At 41.2% G+C, this 15,522-nt stretch overlaps 1 protein-coding gene and 1 non-coding gene across 2 annotated transcripts in view; one reads left to right on the forward strand and one right to left on the reverse strand.

Annotated features, from left to right (window-relative positions):
• Positions 1-15,522, forward strand: part of SH3D19 (SH3 domain containing 19) — a 183,954-nt gene that overhangs the window by 19,460 nt on the left and 148,972 nt on the right. The gene's annotated exons all lie outside the window — the stretch shown is intronic.
• On the reverse strand, positions 10,910-11,013 carry LOC126004723 (U6 spliceosomal RNA). The gene has a single exon (XR_007493985.1). It is a non-coding gene; the product is annotated as a U6 spliceosomal RNA (small nuclear RNA).

Consider the following 15,522-nt stretch of genomic DNA (forward strand, 5'->3'; position numbering starts at 1 on the left):
TTCCAGAAACTGAACCCAAGTGGACAACGTGCAAGGCAAATATCCTATCCGCTGTACTATCATCTCCAGCCTTGAGACAGGAAAAAAAAAATTACTTTGTTTTATTTATGTTTTTGTTTCGTTTTGGTCCATACTTGGCAATGATCAGGGATTACTCCTGGCTCTACAGTCAGGAATTACTCTTGGTGATACTTGATACAGGATACTGAGGATCCAACCAAGCACCCTACCTGCTTATGTTGTCTCTCCAACCCAGACCATTTTTTTTTTTTTTTTTTTTTGGTTTTTTTTTTTGGGCCACACCCGGTGACGCTCAGGGGTTACTCCTGGCTATGCGCTCAGAAGTCGCTCCTGGCTTGGGGGACCATATGGGGCGCCGGGGGATCGAACCGCGGTCCGTCTCCTAGGCTAGCGCAGGTAAGGCAGGCACCTTACCTCGAGCGCCACCGCCCGGCCCCCATTTTTTTTTTTAACAATTTACTTCCACTTTGATATTTGTTATTTATTTCATACTATTATTTTCTGCATATTTTTTAATTCTGGTACCATGAGTTCTAATTATAGATTGTGTAGTTTGGATTTTTCTTGAGGTTGGCTTTTATTACTGAGTGCCTGTTTTAGAACTGCTTTTTATTATATCTGTAAATTTTTGTAATTAGTGTTTTCATTTATTTCAAGGTTTTAAGATTTTTTCTTTAATTTTTCTTTGATCCGTTATTCAGTGCCATGTTATTTAGTCACTTGATAATGATGTGTAGTTCATCATTGAGCATCCTTCGGATTTTTGCTTTGAGTTCTTCATCAGTGAGTTTAGTAAAGCTCTGATGTAATTGGGGTCTGTCCTGGCTTTTGTCTTCATCAATTCAGGTAAATCCCTCCACTTCTCTATTGTACCTGGTGTGTTGTGAGAGCTAGAGGCTAATCCAGAGATTGTACATGCTTGGGCTTCAATCAGGGGTTCTATAATCAGACAGACTACATTGCTCTGAAATTTGTGTAGACCTAAACAGATACTTAGAATTTATGGTTATATATTTTCTGTCTATCACCCTGGTCTAGTGCAAAACTTCCTTTTTGGGAATTCAAGGATTTGATCTACTTGCAGTGATGCTCAGGGATTACTCCTGGCTCTGTATTGAGGAATTACTCCTGGCATTGTTTAGGCCTTATGGGTTGCTGACAATGGATCCCTGGTCGGGCACATGCAAAAGAAGCACCTTTCTCACCATACTATCACTCAGGCCTCTAGTGTAGAACTTTTTAAACTTTCCTACTCACTATCTCCTTTTGCACAGGAAAAAAATATTTTTTTTGTTTTTGGGCCACACCCTGCAGCACTCAGGAATTTCTCTATGCTTAGGAATTACTCCTGGTAGGCTCAGAGAACCATATGGGATTCTGGGAATCAAACCTGGGTTGCCATGTGCAAGACAAATGCCCTTCTTTCTGTGCTATTGTTCTGGCCCATCCCAGGAAATTTTTACATGTACATATCACAAAAATTTAATAATAAGTTATAAAGCCAGTTTTTGTTGTTGTTGTTGTTGTTTTTTGAGCCACACTCTGTGACGCTCAGGGGTTACTCCGGCTATAATGCTTAGAAATCGCCACTGGCTTAGGGGCCATATGGGACGCCGGGAGATTGAACCACAGTCCGTCCTAGGTCAGCTGCATGCAAGGCAAATGCCCTACCACTGTGCCACCACTCCAGCCCTAATAAAGTTAGATGTTTATTTAGGTTTGAGCCACATCCAGTGGTGGTCAGTGCTTACTCCTGGCTCTGCATTTAGGGATCATGACCCTGGCAGGTTTGGGAGATTGTTTGGTGTACCAGGATTTGAACCTGGGTTTGCTGTGTCCAAAGCATGCGTCTTAATACTGTATTATTTCTCCAATTCATAGTTTATCTTAGAACAAAACTAAGATTTTTCCTTAGCCCCACACTAAATTCTGCAACTCCATATAATTGCAATCCATGGATTAGTCTAAGCTCGAGCTTAAACCTGGGCTTTGATTTTTCACAGTTTCTGGTGTCTGGTTGTACTTGTGGTGTTAAATTTTAGCAGGCTTGGGCAACAACTTGGGATGTACAGTTCTAAGGACCCAATAGGAACTTTTATTTTTTAAAGGAATTATTTGTAATGGTACTTATTAGACCATATGGGAGGGCAGGGATTGAGCCCTAATTGGCTACATGTAAAACAAGCACTTTACCTGTCGTAATATGGCTCTAGTCCTAAGGGTTTACTTTTAAATATTTTTAGAGTGCTATCTTAAATTTTACTAATTTTTAATTCATGTACTGACTTCAAAAACCAAGATATGAGATTAATGTGTGTACCCAAAATGATGACAAACACTTTCAAATATGCAATACTGTATTACCAGTTATCATCACCATGATGTACATTATTCTTCCAAGCCTTATTTATTTTACAATTGAAAGCTCATACCTTTTTATTATCCCTCATTAATTTTACTGACCTATGACTCCTGCCTCTGGCAACCACGAATATATTTTCTGTAACTGTGAGGTTGGATTTTGGTCAGGTATGTATGCTTTCCTCTATAGATTCACATATAAAAGATCAGAGACCATTTGTTTAACAGTTTGCTGAGCATAATGCCCCCAGAGTCCATCATAGTTTTTTCAAATGCTCTGACTTCATTCTTTTGCAGATAATATTCTAGTATGTTTACTTTTTTTTTTTTTACCCTCGTACAGAAACATTTCCAAGAAGTAAAATGTTCATGTTCATATGTAGGGGGTAGGAGGAGAGACAGACACACAGAAAAAGACAGATGTTCAAGAGAACACTATGCTTCTCAGAAGATAAAAAGTCTAGAACGGCTTTAGCAGATTATACATATATATATTTTCCCCAAATTGTTCTAACCTGGAGTTCTTTATATACTTGAAATATAGAGAGAGAAATTAATCCAGGGAGGTGGGACTATGATGGATAGTAAGGGAAATATGTGCAATATTCTTTCACTGCAGCAAAACCATAGGGATTGAATTAAATACATGCCTGGAACTCACTGAAAAGACCAAACATCCTCTCCAGGAAAACCTTACTGTGGAGCAATAGGCAGCAACCCAGAAGCCAAAACTAAGCCCAGATCATACCTGCTCATAAATGGAGCCACAGACATTACCAAAACCATACCATTAGACCAGAGTATGTTCCTGAGAAAGCTTGAACTTCCCAGTATAGTTACTATGAGGATCTGGCAAATGCAACCACAATACAGGTCAGATTAGATGCAAAAGTTCCTGCGGGATGGGGCTGGAGCGATAGTGCAATGGGTAGGGTTTTTGTTTTGTATGAAGCTAACTTGGATTTGATTCCAGGTATGGTATATGAACTTCCAAGCCTGCCAGGAGTAATTTCTGAGCACAAAGCCAGAAATCATACCACCCCTGAACACTACCATGTGTGTATCCCCCCCACCAATATTGAAAGAAGTTCCACATAGGTTCAATCCCCAAGCAGTCCATATGGCCCCCCTACCCCACTAGGAGTGATCCCTGTGCAGAGTCAGAAGTCAACTCTAAGGTAAGTCAACAAACTTACCTGGCAGCTATCTTTTGCTATTTGACCAGCACAAAACATATCCTCTGTAATAACTGGCTCAAATTCTGGCATATCAAAAGCTGATGGGTTGTATAATTTTTCACATTTATCTCGGTCAACCGTGGGTACTTCTACTTCCTGGAGGACGGAAGGGTAGTTTTCTGTAGAGGTAAATAGAAACGAACAGTTTAGGGGCTGGAGAGATAGCATGGAGGTAGGGGTTTTGCCTTGCATGCAGAAGGACGGTGGTTCAAATCCCAGCATTCTATATGGTCCTCCTCACCCCCCACCCCCCGCCCTGAGTCTTCCAGGAGTGATTTCTGAGCGTAGAGCCAGGAGTAAGCCCTGAGCACTGCCGGGTGTGACCCAGAAACCAAAACAAGATAAAAAAAATGACCGGTGGGGCCGGTGTGGTGGCACTAGAGATAAGGTGTCTGCCTTGCCAGCGCTAGCCTAGGATGAACCGCGGTTCGATACCCTGGCATTCCATATGGACCCCCAAGCTAGGAGTGACTTATGAGTGCATAGCCAGGAGTAACCCCTGAGTGTTACCGGGTGTGGCCAAAAAACAAAACAAAACAAAAAAATGACTGGTTAAAATAATCTGTTATTTTTTGAGGTAGTGGAGTGGAAATTGAACCAATTCTGGTGATGTTCAGGGACCACTCTTGATCCTGTTCAGGGTTTATTTAGGCAAAGGCTGCTTGCAAGTTAAGTTTTTCTTACTCTCTGTACTACCTCTCCCACCTTGTTAAACTCAAAGGTATAAAAGAATGATTCCTAGTCTCTGAATGTGAATCCAGAAGCAAAGAACAATTTCTGGTCGTATTTACTAATGGAATAAAATGGTTTTAGTATAATTAATCTAATATAGCTAATAATTAAACTACGTAGGTTTGTTAATTTTTTTTACATGCACTGTAGAATATTTTAATGCTTTTTGGGTTTGTTTGTTTTTTTTTTTTGTTTTGTTTTTGGGCCACACCCGGTGGTGCTCAGGGGTTACTCCTGGCTGTCTGCTCAGAAATAGCTCCTGGCAGGCACGGGGGACCATATGGGACACCGGGATTTGAACCAACCACCTTTGGTCCTGGATCGGCTGCTTGCAAGGCAAACACCGCTGTGCTATCTCTTCGGGCCCAGAATATTTTAATGCTTTTTGGATGGGGCACACACTGTAGTGCTCAGGGATTACTTCTCGCTCTGCTCTCAGGAATCATTCCTGATGGGCTTTGGGGACCTTGTAGGATGCCAGGGATGGAACCTGGATTGGCTTCATGCAAGGCAAGTGCTTTACCTGCTGTACTATCTCTCTAGCCATAGGATTTCAAATTTTAAATAAAGAAAATTTAATGAATGTTCATAAATTGGACACTTGAGGGGATATTTGTTTGTTTTGTTTTGGGGCCACACCAGTGGCTCAGGGTTACTTCTGCCTCTATGCTCAGAAATTGCTCCTGGCAGACTCAGGACCATATGGAATGCCAGGAAACAAACCTGGTTGGCCATGTGCAAGGCAAATGCCCTGCTCACCGTTCTATCACTCTGGCCCCACTTGACAATATTTTAAAAGTTATTCCCTTTCCTATTTATCGGCTTCCTGATAATCTTATTAATGACTACTTAAAGAAACATTAATATTTTTCAAATTTAGATCAGGTTTATTAATCTAAGCTAGGTAATGCATTTTTGTTGTATTTGCTCTTTAAATAAAATAAATCTTATTTGAAGACATAGTTTATTATACTAGCTTGTCTGATTTTGTGAAAAGTATTTGCCATAGTATTGACATGCTTACAATGTGAAGGTACAGGGGGCCAGAGAGATAGCTTGGAGGTAAGGCATTTGCCTTGCATGCAGAAGGAAGGTGGTTCGAATCCTGGGATCCCATATGGTCCCCTAAGCCTGCCAGGAGCAATTTCTGAGTGTAGAGCCAGGAGTAACCCCTGAGAGCTGCCGGGTGTGACTCCCCCCCAAAAAACAAAAACAATGTGAAGGTACATTTAAAGATATAAAATATTACAGAATAAAAATGCCTTTCTGTGGAGAACTGAAGCCTAGTAAGTCTCTAGCAGATGCCTGAGGTCTAACAGTCTCTAGCAGTCTCTCTAGAGGCCTGAATAAGGATGCAGCCTGCCTTTACTAAGGTCAATCTAAAAGGCTATGTGAGGCATTGTGACAAGCCAAAAGGAACACTGAGGCCAGTAGCCTTGGGAGAAAAACATATTTTAGACAGGGCATATTCTAGACACATCCAAGCCAAAGGGAACACTGACCCAGTAGCTTTGGGAGAAAAACATATTTTAGACAGAACATATTCTAGACACATCCTGTGGGTTGGGAAGCAATATTTGTTATCTCTGTAGCCAGGTGCTAGGGGGAGTTCTGTTAGGGGACCATTGCTTACTATGTAGCTAAACGACTTGAGGAATCTTAGGGAAAAAACTTATGCTGTTATCTGTGTAACCACAAACCTTGAGAAGTAGCTCAAACTAAGTGTTTTTGCTCTACACTTCTTTTTTCTGCTCTTTGTTTGCCCTCCGCCACCGCCATGAATGATATATAATGATCTGCCCTCTTTTCAATAAACGGACGCATTTTCTTTGTGTGTGTTCTTTGTATGTTTTAAACCCATACTTCTCAGAAATTAACCCATGTTTGTGGTTTCCCTGCAGGGGCGAGGAAGCACACATCTTTCATTTGCCTTTCTCACCTTCTCCATATTCAAGAGTCCCCCATCCAGTCACCCAGCAAGTGGGTGGAATTATTAACTTCTCTGTAATGTTGGGCAAGCAAATGGGCATAGTCAAAGAAGTGACTTGGACTTTAGAGTACAGCTGCATCAAGGCAATGTCTGCAATTTCTTCATTATAGAACGGATGTATGATGATTTTGTACACATAATACCGTATGCCTTTATCAAGATGATTCGATCCCACCCAGACAGTGTAGGCAAAAGGATTCCAGGTTCTAAGAGAAAGAAAAAAAGGAGAGTAAAGATAGAGCACACTTTTTGCTACAGTTGTGTCCAAAGATGTTCTACATATAGACAAGAAAGGATAGTAACAATCCCTATCTCTTCCCTTTTGTTGTCATGAACAGTAATTGTGATTCTCCCCATGACATGCACATTTCATTTGTACTTATTACCTGAGTGATGGAGCATCAGAGTTTGCACACTTGGTTGTGGTATTCAGGGTCCCAATGTCACTTCCACTTGGCTATGGGGTGGTACTGGGGATCTGACTTAGGCCTCATGACTGCGAAGCAGGCACAGAATTATCATCAAGGTCCTGCCTGCTGTTTCTGTTTTCCTGTATGCTTTGGCCAGAGTTTTCTGATTTTTCTCTCTAGTTCTTTCATTTGTATTAACCATTTGCCATGGTTTAAGTCATCATCAGAAATGTTGATATGTCTAACAGCTATATTTTATATATCTTAATGGTTAGAAAGATGTGTGTAGAATTATCCAACTAGATTTCATTTAAATATTACACTTTTATTGGCAATATCCAAGTATTCATTAGGAGCCAACAAACAAGCATCTTCCCTCCATCAAAACTACAACTCATCAGGGTGTTAACCTTGGTCCACGGTAACCTTACAAAAGTCTTTCACAGCCTGTTTGTTTGATCTGATGCTTGTTGCACTTGACATATACAGTAAACACAGGTGAGTTGTTTGGTCTAGCTTCCTTAGGGCTGCCTCAAGGTCAGAGAGAACTTGGTGATGATATGGTGGGGAAGCTAGTTTCGTCTGGGGTTGCTCTGGCAAGGATACCTGGGCTGCCTTCCCAGCCAGTCTTGGGTCATTGGACTGTGAGAAGGCATGGGGCTCTTTTGTTACTATGGCTGTGGATATCTTTTAGCACTCTTTCTTGGCCTTCAAACTTTTTGCTTTGGCTTCGGCTTTGGGAAAGGCTAGAACTTCCTTTGCTTTCAGTGCCATTTTTGTGAAAACAAGTTTGAAATTGTCATTTTGATTTTTGAATATCAGACCTTCATTTTTAAATAAGTTGTTTTGAAAGCGCCAGAATTTATTGAAGCATTTTATTTACATGTATTACATCTGAAAAAGAATCTCATGATTTCCCACTCTAGCCTGTCTTCTTTCTCCATGGTTCTGAGGTCAGCGAATAGTGACAGTATAATGAAACTTGACTGATGGGACATGAATGTTTTTCTGCGATATCTTGGGGTCCTTGAATTGCACATCATACCTGGGGTTGACAAATTCACTCTTGTTACCAGCCTATTGTCGGTGGTTTCATATTCTAGTAGCCTTTATCAGAATTGGGACCTAGATAATAACTCAGGAGGAAGACAAAAATAACTAGCTGTTTGCTCCCCCCTTTTTAATATTGTCAATATTCTTGAGACCATCAGCCAGGTCATTCATGTCTATCACACTATGACAGCACAGAAAGAAGAAAATAAGACCTGGATATAATCCAGAAGTGAAGTCACTGGCCTGTCTATGAGAGGTTCAATCCCAGGTATTGGGGAAAAGAAAAAAACACCAGGGATCCGAGTGATAGGCACAGTGGTAGAGTGTTAGCCTTGCATGCTGCTGATTCTGGACAGACCTGGTTCGATCTCCAGCATCCCATATGGTCCCCCCCAAGCCTGCTAAGAGCGATTTCTTAGCACAGAGCCAGGGGAATTTAACCCCTGAGCACTGCCAGGTGTGCCGCCTCCCCCCTTCCCCCCAAAACAGCAAAACATACATACACATTAAAGACATGTCAAAGAGACTAATTTTTTTGTTTGTTTTTGGGCCACGCCCTGTGACATTCAGGGGTTACTCCTGGCTATGCACTCAGAAATTGCTCCTGGTTTGGAGGACCATATGGGATGCCGGAGGATCGAACTGCGGTTTGTCCTAGGTTAGCATGTGCAAGGCAGATGCCCTACCACTTGTGCCACCACTCCGGGCCCAAAGACACTAAAATTTCTTATTAATATCTTTATTTATACAATTTTATTACAAACATGATTGTAGTTGGGTTTCAATTATATAAAGAATACCCCCCTTCACCAGTGCAACATTCCCATCACCAGTGTCCCAAATCTCTTACCTCCCTACCCCACCCACCTGTATTTGAGACAGGCTTTCTACTTCTCTCATTCATTCATTCATTCATTCATTCACATTGTTATGCTAGTTGTCAGTGTAGTTATTTCTCTAACTGCACTCACCACTCTTTGTGGTGAGCTTCATATCGTGAGCTGGACCTTCCGGCCCTCATCTCTATTGTCTCTGTGAATTATTGCAAAAATGTCTTTTATTTTTCTTAAAACCCATAGATGAGTGATTCTATCTCTCTTCCTCTGACTTATTTCACTCAGCATAATAGGTTCCATGTACATCCATGTATAGGAAAATTTCATGAATTCATCTCTCCTGATGGCTGCATAATATTCCATTCTGTATATGTACCACAGTTTCTTTAGACATTCATCTGTTGAAGGGCATCTTGGTTGTTTCCAGAGTCTGGCTATTGTAAATAGTGCTGCAATAAATATAGGTGTGAGGAAGGGATTTTTGAATTGCATTTTTGTGTTCCTAGGGTATATCCCTAGGAGTGGTATAGCTGGATCGTATGGGAGTTCAATTTCCAGTTTTTTGAGGATTCTCCTTATTGTTTTCCATAAATGCTGGACTAGATGGCATTCCCACCAGCAGTGAATAAGAGTTTCTTTCTCCCCACATCCCTGCCACCACTGATTGTTCTTGTTCTTTGTGATATGTGCTAGTCTCTGTGATACCTCATTGTTGTTTTGATTTGCATCTCCTTGATGATTAGTGATGTGGAGCATTTTTTCATGTGTCTTTTGGCCATTTGTATTTCTTCTTTGACAAAGTGTCTGTTCATTTCTTCTCCCCATTTTTTGATGGGATTAGGTGTTTTTTTTTCTTGTAAAGTTCTGTCAGTGCCTTGTATATTTTGGAGATTAGCCCCTTATCTGATTGGTATTGAGTGAACTATTTTTCCCATTCAGTGGGTGGCTCTTGTATCCTAGGCATTATTTCCTTTGAGGTGCAGAAGCTTCTCAGCTTAATATAGTTCCATCTGTTTATCTCTGCTTCCACTTGTTTGGAGAGTGCTGTTTCCTCCTTGAAAATGCCTTTAGACGAGACTAAAATGTTAAAGAAAGTTATAACCAAATTTACTATTTAAAATGGAAATAGGCCTGTATTTTGACTTGAGTAACAGCTTAAGCCTTGCATGAGTGATGACCTGGTTTTGATCCCTGATCTAACATAGTCCTCAGCCAATCTTGGTGACCCTAGATATCATGGGGTGTGGGGCTAAGTGGTAAGGCATTTGCCTGCACTTGACCAACTTGAGACAGACCCTGAGCACCGCTGGGTGTGGCCCAAAAATCAAAAAAATATAAATTCACGCGGTGAATCACAATAGCATTAACAACAGGAGTCAAATAATAGAATAAGATAAATAAAATATGTAAACACAAGTTTTCTGCTCTACTGTTTAATACACATCTCAAAAACAATCACTTTCAGGTCACTATATATCTATTTTCAAGAAACTATATAGTATTATTGAAATTTATTTTTCTTTCACTATTTTTTTTTGTTTTGTTTTTTGGGCCACACCCTATTGATGCTCAGGGGTTACTCCTGGCTAAGGCTCAGAAATTGCCCCTGGCTTGAGGGGACCATATGGGACGCCGGGGACTGCAGTCCTGATCCTTGGCCAGTGCTTGCAAGGCAGACACCTTACCTCTAGCGCCACCTCACCGGCCCCTTCTTTCACTATTTTTTGTATGTTTACTACACTCCCCCTTTTTTTCTTTCACTTTTATAACTTTCCTCCTTTGGAAAGTAAATTTTGCGTCATCATTCATTACCAGCTGCTCCCCACTTGCTATCCATCCTCCTAAACTGGTATTGTACAACTCTTTAGCTTAGTATTTGGTACCAGTTCTTGGGTCATAGTGTATAAAAGTTTTGCTTCTTCTGGAGTTAGTAACATTTTACTGTGTTGGTTTCCTTCAGTTTCTTTATACCTATCACTAAATCATCTGTACCACAAACACACATATATTTGTGACATGCTCTTGTATTTTTGAGAAATTTTCTGCTCTTTGGCTCTAAGCATTGATGTTACTCACAACACTTTATGATTTGGGTCATACTCTTCTGTTGCATACCCTTTATTTTCCTGGGTTCTGAGTTTTACAATTATCTTCTGCCCATTTCTCTAAGGCACAATTTCAGAAAGTCTGAGTAACTTCTCACATAATATAAGGGAAAGCCTGAGGGGTAATGCCTTTCTTTGTATAACACGGTCTTATGTTTTGTTTTTAAATATGGAATGCTTCACAAATTTGCATGTCATCCTTGCGCAGGGGCCATGCTAATCTCTGTATCATGCCAATTTTAGTATATGTGCTGCCGAAGCGAGCACATGTTTTTTTTATATATATATATTTCCCTTAAAACATTTTAAGAATGTTTTAAATTAGTTTACAATATAGTAGGATTTCAGTTTTTTATACATACACAAAAACACATCTTTTTTTCTTTTGGGGGAGCAGGCCACACCCGGCAGTGCTCAGGGGTTACTCTTGGCTCTGGGTACAGAAATCGTTCCTGGCAGGCTTGGGGGACTATATGGGAAGCCTGGAACCAAACCCAAGTCCATCCTGGATTGGCTGCCATCTTTTTCTTTTATTCTCTCTGGTTACCACCATAGTTTTTACTCTTTCTATTTTTTTTCTAAGTTTGCATACTTCAGCTATTTACATTCCATTGAGACTGAAACTATCCAGTAATTTTTTTACCACTTTCCCGCATTTCCTTATTTCACATTTTGACACAATAACCTGTTTTAGTTTGTTCCAACTTGCAGAATTTCAGCTTTTTTTTTGGAGGGGGGGCAATACCCGTTAATGCTCAGGGGTTACTCTATGCTCTGTGCTCAGAAATCACGCCTGGCAGACTCGGGGGACCATATGGGATGCCGTGGATCAAACCCAGGTTCATTCTGGGTCTGCTGAATGCAAGGAAAACAAACACCCTATCTCTATGCTATTGCTAAAATTTCAGCTTTTTAATTAAGGCAGAGTAGTATTCCACTGGCATTCTGTAATAGTTTCTGTATCCAGCCATGTGTTGAGGTGCTTTTAAGGTTCATTTAGGTTTTGTTACCAGGAATTTTGTCATACTACATACAGAGAGAGTCACAAAACTTTCCAAATTAGTGTTTTCTTGTCCACATAGAGTTCAAAGACTAAAATCACTAGATCATTTGATGTTTCCATATTTAGGGAGGCATACCCAGAAATGTTTGGGTGCTGGTCTTTCATAGTGTTTGGAGGTGGCTCATGGCTGTTGGGAGGCATACAACCAGGTGTTGGGAGTGTGGTGCTGAGACTTGAACCCAGGTTCTCTCATACAAATCATGTACTTTAGCCCTTAGAGCCATCCTCATAACAATCACAGAAGCTGATTGGCTATATTCCCATTGTTTACTACCCTTGTCAGTGGAGTCAGGTCTCCCGCAACCTTTCTGATGTCTGGTTCCTGGTTTTATATATCTCCAGAGAATAATCAATAGGGGTAGTATTTAGATGGTGATTTGGCAAAAAAAAGTTAGAAAATATGTTTCTAAGTATGCTATTTTCACCCCTTTTCTCTCTGTTATCTGACGTGGGTTCAAGGTGACTTAGGCATTCTTCTACCTAACCATCTTACCGCTTTCATGTATCTTTTTTTTTTCCTCCATAAAATAATTCAGTTTTTTCTTTATCTTCTAGTTAAAAAATTTTTTGAGCCATACTTGGTGATATTAGGGTTATTCCTGGTTTTCTCAGAGATCACTCCTGGCAGTGCTTGGGATACCATATAGGATGCTGGGAATCCTGTGCAAGGTAAATAATTCCTTACCTACTCAGGCCCCTCAACTGTTTCTTGAAAACCTTTTTATTTTGTATCAGCAACCAGGCAAAACTCACATTTGAAAGCAGTGTGCTGCAGTCAGTATCCACCACTCGCTGATGATGGAGCCTCCACAGACATGCAAATTAAAAAAGCGAACACTGACCTGCCATGGCCAGTCCCCCTCTGAAGCTTCCTCACCCCCCACAATGCGTCCAGAGGCTAGCCGTTGTCCACACACTAGAGAAAGAGAAAGAAATGTGGGAATCTGGTCATCCTGCCTACCTGGTCCCCAGCCTCTCAGCATCCACAAGCTCCAATCCCCTTCAGTTCCCTACACAGGGAGCCGGAGTCCTCCCTCACCGCCCTCATCTGTACTGTTCCAGTTCTAGACAGTTCCAGCAAAGACCACTCACCTAATTGTGGCTCTTCCTTTTTAGTAGAATTTGGGCAAGATCCAAGGCAGATGCATCCTATTATTAATATAACATAGTAATGCCAGTAACATTTCTTACATCCCAATTCACCAAAGAGTTTTCCCACTTAGAGTAATTTTTTGGCTATAGTATACACGCTAGTTGCCTCTGCTTGAAATTCTTTTTTTCATACTTCCCCAGCTCAATCATATAATTCCTCCAAGGGTTTGTTCAAATGACTCCTTAGTAAAGCCCTTCTATTAGTAAAGCCCATTATTCTGTTTCATGCCAATTGCCTTGGACCCTGGGGCTCTCCCAGCAGGCTGTGCAGGGAGGGATATTTGCCTAGTGCTTATCCCAGGGCCTGAGCCTGGTTCCTGGCAGACAGGATCCTCTCAGGACTTTTTCAGGGTTCACTGTTCATAGGCAAACCCCATGAATGAAGTATCATCTTCTGGGGCCTCCCCAGTAGGACTGATTGTGGGGGTTATAGACCCAGTGTTGATGCCAGTGATGATTACTGCTCTTTTGTCAGTTGCCTGAGGGTTTATGATACTGACTGGAGACAAAAACTTCTGTTTTCCCCTTTCTGGTCCACCCCAAAGACTTACCTAACATCAGGAGCAGTAGAAAGGCACCTCCAGCAGGATCCATGTCTCCTGTCCTCAGAATTGTCACCTCCCTCTTCCCATGCTCTGATTCCCAAGAAGCTCTGATTCCCAAGCCAAGGACTGCCAGATCTAGTTAGGAACAGGACAGCCACAAAAATAGGAAGGAATGGCTTCTTTTTGATAGATTTTTACACTTCACCCTTCTTGGTTTTCTTCTGAGGACAGGTATGAAGAGCCTAGAGTAGATCTAACTGGCTCCAAGTTGTCTGAAGCTTGAGCCCATCCCCCCTCCTCACCCTGGGCTGGCCAGGAGGTCTGTGCACTGTGAGGTGGAGGGTTTCTGTCTGTGAGGTGAAGAGGTAGGGAGGGCCTTATGCAGGATGGCTGCAGTAGTTCCTGCCTGAGGTTGGAGGGCATTGGATGGAACAGGACCCTCTGTCTACCTTGGAAAAGGAAGGTGAACATTGCTTGCTGCTTCTTCAAAAGCTGGAATGGGGAGAGAGTGCATTAGTATACTTACTGCCTGGCTAAAATTTTCTTTCTTAAATTTTGGCTTGTTAATTGCTGCTGTGAATCCAACCCAGATCCTCCATATAGGAACAGCTCATGCTCTTTTGCTGTCCTGCTTTTCCGCTGACCCCTGGCTCTTCCAGAATTTTTTCCCATGCTTGTTTCAGTTTTGGCAATAAATTATTCTGTAAGTCAGATTTTCTGAGGGTAAATAAAAATTTGTGGTACAAGAAGGTCATTGTAGGTGCTGAGAGATAGATCATACAGTGGCCTCCTCTTCATCTGGCTTTGTTCCGAGAACCATGTCAACTGAGCACTTCCAGGTTTGGTTCATGAGGCCTTGAACATCATAGTTGTTGCTGGGTAATCTCTAGTACTGCATTGTCTGAACATTGCAGCCTTCTCTGGCTTATGAGTTGAACTGCTGGATCAAATGGTAGCTCAATTTCCACTTTTTTGAGCAATCTCCATATTGTTTTCCAGGAAGGCTGGACTTAGATGACATTCCCACCATCAGTGAAAGAGAGTTCCTTTCTCTCCACATCCATGCCAGCAGTGGTCATTCTTGTTCTTTGTGATGTGCGCCAGTTTCTGGTGTGAGATGATACCTCGTTGTTGTTTTGATTTGTAACTCCCTGAAATGATGTAGAACAATTTTATGGCCATTTATATTTCTTCTTTGAGGAAATGTCTGTCCATTTCTTCTATTTTTGATGTGATTTTTTTTTCTTGTTAAGATCTGTCAGTATCTTGTATATTTTAGATATGAGCCCCTTATCTGATGAGTATTAAATAGTTTCTCCTATTTCATGGGTGACTTTTTTTGTTCGTTTGTTTTATTTTTGTTTTTGGGTCATACCTGGCAGTGCTCAGTTACTCCTGGCTCTGTGCTCAGAAATCACTCCTGGCAGGCACAGGGGACCATATGGGACACCGGAATTCAAACCACCGTCCATCCTGGATCTGCTGCTTTCAAAGCAAACACCCTACCACTGTGCTAACTTACTGGCCCCATGGGTGACCTTTATACCCTAGTTGCTGTTTCCCTTGAAGTGCACAAGCTTCTCAGTTTGAAGTAATCCCATTTGTTTATTTCTGTTTCCACTTGTTTGGACAGTGGTGTTTTCTCATTGAATATGCCTTTAGTCTCAATGTATTGAGTGTTTTGCCTACGTTTTCTTCGTATACCTTGTAGTGTCAGGTCTGATATCAAGGTCTTTAATCCATTTTGATTTGACCTTTGTGCATGGTGTTAGAGGTCTGAGTTCGCTTTTTTGCATGTGGCTGACAGGTTTTTACAGCACTACTTGTTGAAGAGGCTTTCCTTGCTTCATATTGCGTTCTTGCTCCTTTGTCAAAGATTGATTGTATGTCTGGGGGTCATTTTGTGAATACTTAAGTCTATTACATTGATTTGAGGGTCTTTCTTTATTCTAGCACCATGCTGTTTTAATGAATATTGCTTTGTAGTACAATTTAAAGTTGAGGAAAGTGATGCCT

The sequence above is a fragment of the Suncus etruscus genome, chromosome 3 (genome assembly GCF_024139225.1).
Source record: "Suncus etruscus isolate mSunEtr1 chromosome 3, mSunEtr1.pri.cur, whole genome shotgun sequence".
Classification (NCBI taxonomy): domain Eukaryota; kingdom Metazoa; phylum Chordata; class Mammalia; order Eulipotyphla; family Soricidae; genus Suncus; species Suncus etruscus.